The sequence below is a fragment of the Panthera pardus genome, unplaced genomic scaffold (genome assembly GCF_024362965.1).
Source record: "Panthera pardus isolate Hobbes unplaced genomic scaffold, ASM2436296v1 HiC_scaffold_2, whole genome shotgun sequence".
Classification (NCBI taxonomy): Eukaryota; Metazoa; Chordata; class Mammalia; order Carnivora; family Felidae; genus Panthera; species Panthera pardus.
Genome location: NW_026526765.1, coordinates 68,545,406 through 68,555,100, shown reverse-complemented (window position 1 = coordinate 68,555,100; position 9,695 = coordinate 68,545,406).

Here is a 9,695-nt window from a genome sequence, read left to right as displayed (position 1 = left end):
ACAGAATCTGAATGGAATCAAGTATTAACTAGTGAAAATCCATGAGATCCTTTATCTAGTTAAAAATCAAATATTTCAAGATTATTTGATGGAAGTATAAAGATTCAGTTATATAAAACTGTCTCATAGAATCATTATAAGACTGATAGACTGAACTTGTGTATACACAAGTAAGGTTGATCTCTTTGGAGAAAGAATGCAAATTAAGATTGGAATGTGGCAAGTAAAATACTAATTGTTCTTACTGCCATTCCAAATTAGTTGCAATATAAAAATTCTTAAAATTCAAGAACTTAAATGCTGTCCAAATATGCTTAAATGAAATTAGAAAGGAATATGTGAAATACACATTAGGCACACTCTTTCCCTTTTAAAATTTGCTCTCTTTCTTTAGCATACAGGTACCAAAGTCAAATATCCATTGGCTACATCTTTTTTAAGATGACAGTAGCTCAGAATATTTTAAAATTCAGTATGGTTAATAGTATTATGACTAAGATCCTATTAAAATGTTCCAGAGGCCCAGCGGTCCTCTTACGTAAGCCAGGGTTTGGCCATGGAGCTCAGATATGATATGCTTGCTTTACTCTGTAGGATTTCTTAATCAGAGTCAAATAGTGTGAAAGTGATTGAGTTAAAAACTGAAAACTCTGATAAATACTGAGTATGTTATGTGAATTTATGAATTGATTTAGTACATTTGCATGTAAATTTCTTTCCCTTGAGCTACCTTTCTCTATTTTATGCACCCTTGAAAAATAATCCCTAGGTTTATAAAATTTATTGAAGCTTCCAAACTCCCATCACTAGACGTTATAAATATGAAATAGTAAAAAACAATCTGATTTCAAAATGGCTGTGGTTTGGGAGGTTTGGTAATTCAGCCAGTATTTTCAGAAGCAAAACTGGAGAGAGAAGTCTCACTTTTGCAAACATGCCTGACTACTCACAGCTGTCTTTTCAGCACTGGCTTTGTTACAACTGAACGAAGCATTCACCTTACTGACTTGGCATGAATGCTTCAATATTTCTGTGTATTCATACATCTGCTTAGAAAATAAAATACAGTGCTTTGCTATTTGTTTTTTTCTACTGAGATTGTGGAGGGTATTTGCCTTCAGTTTGCTTACTAGATCTTTTGGAACATGAGAGACTATTTGCCAGCTCTTGAAAAGATATTCAGGGTTGAATTAATTACTTTCAATAACATGTAAGCAAATAAATCCCCTTGGTAGCAACCACACTGCAATAGAATTTGAGTGATATTTTGGCATATCTGCTTTCTCTTCTCTTTAAAGTAGCTGCGCATTTCTCTTGCTCTCTCTAATATAAACTGGATGTATACTGTCTTTCAAGTCATTGAGTATCACTAATATGATACCAAGTTGTATAGCAGAGTAACAAAAACTTGTGATTTAACAATGAATCTTACACAGTATTACCTCAGCTAGACAAGGTGTGTGTGTGTGTGTGTGTGTGTTTAAGTTGTTTTTGTCTAGTATTTTAAATGTTTTCAGTAAATTGTGTAATATGAAAAGGTTCAATAAAATGTTGAAATAAAAACAGTATTTTTCTCTTCCTGATGCTAGAGAACTACTGAGGCTTCTGGTGAAGGAAAAGTTTTATTTTTGTAGGTAGAAATGAAGATCAGGAAAAATACATGAAGTTGAACTTTTTTCCCCACCACTTAAAAAGTCTTTCTGATGTAACTGTGATGTGGCTCACGAAACAAGTAACATATTTTCTAAAATAAGGTTTCAAATGCATTATATTCTGTAAATGTCTTCCACATTCCCATATTTAATCCTTACAACAGCCCTCGGGTATTTTCTGAGAAGTTCTGCTGAGGGAAGAAATAGATACAGAGAGGTTGTGACCTCTCTAGTGTTAAGTAACTTAAGGGAGTGATGACAGCAAGATGGCAAGTATGCAGTTCAAACGTGTCCCTCCATAGAAACTTAGGAAAAATACAACCAGAAACTCAAAACCAACTTTGTCAGAACTCTAGAAAACAAGTTTATAGCAACCAAACGCAGAATCAAGAAAAAAGGCAACTTAATGGTAGGAGAATTTTGTGCTGTTTTTTGCTTGCCTTTGCCTCCACTGCCCTGGGTATCTGTGGGAGCCCCTGTGCCACTGTGGAACAGTCTATAGTCCTTGATCCTGGAAGGAATAAAGGAGATGCTATTTGCAAGTTACTGTGTTTATGCATACTGACATCTCTAGGGGCTACCTGAAAAACTAATGCAAGGTTCTCATCTTTTTTCCCTAACTGGACTTCCACTCAGGCAAGAAAAATAGTAGGAATCCCTTGAAAACATTTTAAGGTGATCAGAAAAACCTTAGCCATTTAGGGCAAAGAATTACAGTTGAGACATAACAAAAGACTGTCTATAAAGCCAAGGAGGAAAGGCCAGGGAGCGAGTTGCCTTGGGGTTTTCAAAAGTCATCATGAATACTAGGGAATTTAGAAAGCCACGCACATGCTCACGACAGGAGGCATGCTCAGAAAAGAACTGAGAAGACCCTCAGATGAACTATAAGCTCAGTGCAAGCAGGAAGGAAGGATGAGTCAGAGTTGCAAACGGCCTAAGAATTAAAGGGGTACTCTAACACACAGCCAATCCACAAAGTAAAGCAACTAACTAAAGCCAGAAATTGAACCTAGTCTTGTATCGAGTTCAGTGTCCTACCATAATAGGACCTCTCAAAGTCAGGAATAGATGGTCAAATAATATCTGCTCTTTAGGAAAAGAACAGTGGTTAACATTTATGAGCACTTACTATAATGACTGGATCAGTAATAAATGTGTTATTTTACAAATTCTCTACAGCAACCTTATAAAGTAGGTCTAACAGTATCCTCATTTTACAGATGCAAGACTTGCAGCTGGGAGGTTAAGCCAAGATCATACAGATAGGAAGAAGAATAACTAGGATTTGGTCCAGGACTTGCTCAATTCTTGCACTCCTTGGCTGGTCACGAGGTCAAAGTTGGCCTTGCTTTAAGTAGTGACATCCAGTAGAAGGACTAAAGGACACCAGGGTTCTCACGAATTGATGAATCGCTTCTTAGCTTAATCTGTCCTGGGTCTATAATGGAAGAACTCTTTGGGAGATCCTTCCAAGTCCACACCATCTCCCTCCCTTCTTAGGCTGGAAACATCTCCCTTTCTCTTTAGGCTTCCATAGCCTCTTCATTCTTTCTGGTGAGTTATGGACTTTCTATCTCGTAGTTTTGTGCAAGCACCTCTTAAATCCTCTGTATCTGTATCATAGACATGTTTTCTCCCACTCTCACTACACAAACACATACATAGACATAATAAATTACATGACATAATACATGTTGAATGAATAAATGAATCTATAAAACTGTGCACCCAACCTTGTCTGTATATTTTGAAATGTTCCTTTTTAGCTTAGAATTTCAACACTGACAGTGACCTTTGGAAATCGTCTTAACTAGAACTCTCATGTCACAAAGGTGTAAAATGAGTCCTCTAGATGTTTAGTGATTTTACTAAGTTCATAGAATCACAGAGCTGGAGACATAATCCAGGTCTTCGCATTCCTGGTCTAGTCTTTTTCTCCTATATCATCTTCCCCTTCCATTCACCCCCTCTCTCCTATCTAGCCACACATTATCTACACAAATATACATCCAAAAGTGAGCTCTGTGGCCCTTGATAGACCCTACTTCCAAAAAATACATACACGGGGGTGCCTGGGTGGCTCAATAGATTGAGTGTCCGACTCTTGATTTCGGCTCAGGTCATGGTCTCACACTTGTAAGATAAGCTCAGAGCCTATTTGGGATTCTCTCTCTTTCTCTCAGCCCCTCACCCCCTCACCCGCTCACACATGCATGGCACTCTCTCTCTTTCCTTATAAATTTTGATAGTTAGCATAGTATGGGCCATGTTATAAAAGTTTAAAAATGTTTGTGACTTGGTGAAAGTCACCCAAAGTAGCAGAACCTCTAGCAGGCTAATTACAGACTTTTACTACTATTACCTCCTGAACAGACTTCTTAAGATTCAGAATAAATTCACCACTCCATTCCATTCCAGCACCTAGAATATTTCTTGGTACATATGTAAGTACTGAAAAATACTAAAACTATAAACTATATAAAATGTAAACTACATGAAACTATAAACTACAGAAAATATAAACTATATTTACTATATAGGCAAGTAGCTTATTAAGATAATAATCTTACGGGGCGCCTGGCTGGCTCAGTCGGTTAAGCGGCCGACTTAAGCTCAGGTCACGATCTCGCGGTCCGTGAGTTCGAGCCCGGCGTCAGGCTCTGGGCTGATGGCTCAGAGCCTGGAGCCTGCTTCCGATTCTGTGTCTCCCTCTCTCTCTGCCCGTCCCCCGTTCATGCTCTGTCTCTCTCTGTCTCAAAAATAAATAAAACACGTTAAAAAAATTAAAAAAAAAAAAGAAGATAATAATCTTACAATGTAGAAGAGGCCCTTTTGATAATCGCAAATTGTCATACCTAGGAAATGAGTTTAGGACTCTTATACCTGCCAGCCTGAGCTCTAGCTCTGAGGCTGGAGTCTATCTACAGATTTATTTTGAGGACTGGCTCAGAGCCTCAGAACAAACCTAGACTTTTAAGACTACTTAGAAAAATCTCTCAACCTTCAAATCATTCTACTGGAATCTGAAACTGTTTTTAAACAAAAGCATAAAGGGTGCTAAATATAGCCTATATTTGGCTGTTATGAAATCTTGTTCATCTGATCTAATCTGTTGACAGGGGAAAACTTTCCATACCTCCCTCCAACACCTAGTGCCCAGGGAAAATATGTGTTTGAAATGTCAACTTCTTTAAATTACTGATATAGTCACAAGATTTCTGCATCCAACAATGGAAACGTGGGGCCCAAGTACATTTTATTTCTTTAAAAAGGCCTGTGATGTGCTACAACTAGTAAGCAGATGACTTCTTTGGGCTAGCTTTAGTCATTCTGTGAAAAGACAGATCTATGGCCTTGATCTTGGAGGAAAGATAAACTTGGCATCATCAAGCTTTTGTTAATAGAAGAGGTCCATTCTCACATTATGAAAAATTTTTAAAAAGAGGGGCCAGGGCGGAGGGAGGGGGGAGCACCTGGATGCCTTGGTCGGTTGAATGTCCGACATTGGCTCAGGTTACCATCTCGTGGTCCTTGAGTTCAAGCCCTGCGTCCAGCTATATGCTGACAGCTCAGAGCCTGGAGCCAGCTTTGGATTCTGTGTCTCCCAGTCTTTCTACGCCCCTCCCCTGCTCATGCTCTATCTCTCTGTCAAAAATAAATAAACATTAAAAAAAAATTTTAAACAAAATAGAAGTCCATTCTCAATTACAAAGTTTGCCCTAACTGCTACTGAAAAATCCATAATATTGACATCATTCCCAGTCTTTTATAACCGAAGAGGAAAGTAAATAGAAAAATTGCCTGTTATATAACTTTGGATGTAGCATTTTCTTGAATTACACCCTGAAGCTAAATTACACTTTTCCCAAGGGTAACAAAAAAACTCTGTTGATGATAGTTCTGTAAAAATATCTAATCCCACTTAAAATAAAATTGGAATATTTATAGTGACATCTATGTATAGCAAAAAAGGGCAACATTTGATAATTCTGCTGATCTCTGCTCTTTATTAAAATATGCACCTTCAAAAAATAAGGTAAAAAACAAGCCCAAACTGGGAGAAAATATTTGCTAAATATGTATCTAATTAAGGACTCACATTTAAAATACACAAAGAATGCATAGAACTCAATAAAGACAATAAACAACTCAATTAAAAAGTGATTAAAAGTTAAAAAAGTAAAAGTAATTAATAATTGGGCAAAAGATCTGGACAGATACACGGACATCTCACCAGAAAAGATATATAGATGGCAAAAAAGAAAACGTATAAAAAGATGCTAAACCTCATATGTCATTAGAGATTGCAAACTAAAACAGTATTTTCTTGTTTATGTAACTATTAGATCTTGTATTATCATGTAACTATTAGAAATAACTAATCTCCAAAACACTGACAATACTAAATGCTGACGAGGATGTGAAGCAACATGAACTCTCATTCATTGCTGGTGGGAATGCAAAATGGTACAGCCACTTTGGAAGACTATTTGGCAGTTTTCTTACACAAGTAAGCATGGTTGTACCATACCATCATGGGAATCATGCTCTTAGGTATTTACCCAACTGAGATGAAACTTAGGTCTACACAAACACCTGCGCACAAATGTTTATAGTGGCTTTATTCATAATTGTCAAAAATTGGAAGCAATGGAAATGTCCCTCCATAAGCGAATGGATAACCAAACTGTGATACATCCATCCAAAGGATACCTTGCAAGGATATGACATCCTAGAAAAGGCAAAACTGTAGAGACACTAAATAGATCAGTGCTTTCCAGAGGATGGGGAATGGGGAAGAGAGGAAAGGATAAATAGGTGGCGCACAGGGGATTTTTAGAGCAGTGAAATTATTCTCTATGATACTATAATAGTGGATGCATTATATTACATATTTGTTGAAACCTATACACTGTACAACACAAAAAGTATTTTTAAATTATGGATTCTAGTTAATAGTAATGCATCAGTAGCAGTTCATTAATTGTAACAAATGTACCACACTAATGCAAGGAGGGACAGAGGGGAGGGGAAATATATGAGAACTCTTTATACTACTCTATACTACCTGCTCAATTTTTTTTTAATCTAAAACTGTTGTTTAAAAAAGTCTCTTGGGATGCCTGGGTGGCTAGTTGGTTAAGCTTCTGACTTTGGCTCAGGTCATGATCTCACAGTTCTTGAGTTTGAGCCCACATCTGGCTCTGCGCTGTCAGCACAGATCCTGCTTAAATAAAATACAAATAATTTCCTTTTATCTCTCAAAGTGCTTTCTCTCATGTTAATATTTTTTATAACCATGGTAAAATTACCAAGAACAGATCATTAACATTGGAAATATATTACTAATTAAACTACAGACTTTATTTGAACTCTGCCATTTTTTTCCATGAATGTCCTTTTCTATAGTATCTTAATACTATCCAGGGTCTCACAATGCATTTAATTGTAAAAATTTCAGTCTTTTTTGTTTTTCATCTTTCATGATCGTGACACTTTTGAAGAGTACTGATTAGTTATGTTGTAACTTGTCCCTTAATTTGGATTTGTCTTAAGTTTTCTCATGGTTGAAACGAGGTGATGAGTCCGGAAAGAATCTCATAAACATAGCATTGTGGCTTCCTTCTTATCAAGGGATTTATGTCACCACGTCTCGTTACTGGTGATGTTAACCCTAATTACTTGCTTAGATGGTGTCTGCTGGGCTTCTCTTCTGTAAAGTTACTGTATGTTCCTTTGTATTTAATGTAAGTGTCTTGAAAGAGATACTTTGTAACTATGCAAAGTGTATTTACTCTAAAATTTTTATCCACTAATTTTAATATTCAATATACATTGGTATATCTTGCCTGCAAAAATTGTTACTGTGATGTAAGCCCAGTGGTGATTTCATATTCCTATATTTCCTTTTACATTTACTGACTGGAAATTACATGAGTAATTTTTTCTTCTTATATGTTTATTTATACCAAAATAAACTCATAAATAGAAGGGAAACTTCAAATGTTGAGTAAAAAGTCACAAAAAATATATCACATTTGTGAATATCTATGCAACAAACAACAGCAACTACCTTTTTAAAGCAAAAAGTAGTCAAGACACAAAAAAACAGATATAAGCTAATGATAGCAAATTTTAACATGTCATTCTCAGTATACTATGGATAAAGTGGACAAAAATAAATACTGGTTAACATTAAAGATCTAAACAACATAAACAATCATACAGACTTTATAGATATATATCAAATGTTTTATTCTGATACTACAGAATAGATCTTCTTCCAAGTATACCATGGAACAAGGTATATTAATTGAATGTTTACAAAATATTGATCACATATTAGGTTATAAAGTCAACATTAGTAAATTCTATAATGTAGAAATATTATAAAATGTTTTCTAACCACCATGCAATAGAACATTATTTAAAAAAATTTTTAAAGATTCATTTAAAATTAATAAAATTTTCTACTAAATAGGTCTGGATAAAAAAAGAAAATAAAATCTGAAATTATGCTAACAAAATACTACATATCAAAATTTATGGGATACGTCTAAAACAGTGATCAGGTGCGCTTGGATGGCTCAATCAGTTAAGCGTCCGACTTCGGCTGAGGTCATGATCTCCCAGTTTGTGAGTTCGGGCCCCATGTCAAGCTCTGTGCTGATAGCTCAGAGCCTGGACCCTGCCTCAGATTCTGTGACTCCCTCTGTCTCTGCCCTTCCCCCACTCACATTTTCTCTCTCTCCCTGTCTCTCAAAAAATAAATAAACGTTAAAAAAAATTTTTTTAATTAAATAAAACAGTAATCAGAGGAAAATTCATAGTACTATACACTTTCATCAATTAAATCAAATAATTTAAATAAAATTAAATTCCAAGCTTAAAAAAAGCAAGTAAACAAAGTATTAAAGGGAAATCATAATTTAATAAAACAGAATTAATGAGGTAGAGAAAAGAAATAGATTAGGTATAATTTTGAAATGATTAACAAAGTAGACAAACCACAAGATAATTTGATCAAGAAGCAAAAGGTAAGGCACAAATATACAAAATAAGAAATAATAAGAGGCAAACAGTGACATGCAGAAAATTTTAGAAAGTCTAAGAGGCCACTTTGCAGGGCTCTATGCAAATGTATTTGAATGATTTGCTAGTGAAATATAGATGAACAAAAGCAGCATGTTTGAAAATGAAAACTTAAACAGACTAATTTTAGTATAGGCAATTGAAAAGGGTATCAAGGAACTAACCCACAGGAGCACAGGCCAGATGGTTTCACAGGAGATTTCTAAGAAATGCTCAAAAACCATAGGTAGTCACAATGCTCTGTAAATTGTTCTAGAGCACCACAAGTGAAGGACAGCTTCCTAATTGTTTTTACATAGCAAAAATAACTGAACCTGATAGTACAAAAATTATGAATCAATATCACTTATGAATATTAATGCAAAGTATTTGATAAACTACTAGCAGAGGACAAAAACCACATTAAAGAAATTCCATGATCAAGTGGAATTTATTACATGAATGCAGGATTGTTCTGTATTCTAAAACCATCAACATAACACCATTTTAATAGATGTAAGGAGTAAAACATGAAATTATTCATGTTGAAAAATCCTATGACAAAAACCTATTTCTAACAACAAAAAAAATCAAGAAAAAAGAACTTGATGGATACTCTCTTAACATAACTACATATATAAACCCAAGTTAGGCTTACTTACTAAATACACCTGAAAGATATTTCCACTGAGAGTAAGAACAAAACAACAATGCCCACAATCTTGACCCCATTCTACCTAGTACTGCTGTTATTGGCCAACGCAAATAGACAAGAGAAATCAATTAGAGACATAAAATTGTTTTTAAAAATCTGAAACTACCCCTATTTGAAGATAAAATTTTTGTATGCCTAGAAAACCCTAATGCATCAATAATAAGACTTAGAAATTTTAGTAATAGTTAGATAAAAATTAATACACAGAAATTAATTACCTTTCTATATTCAAATAATAGGACATAATGGTAGGG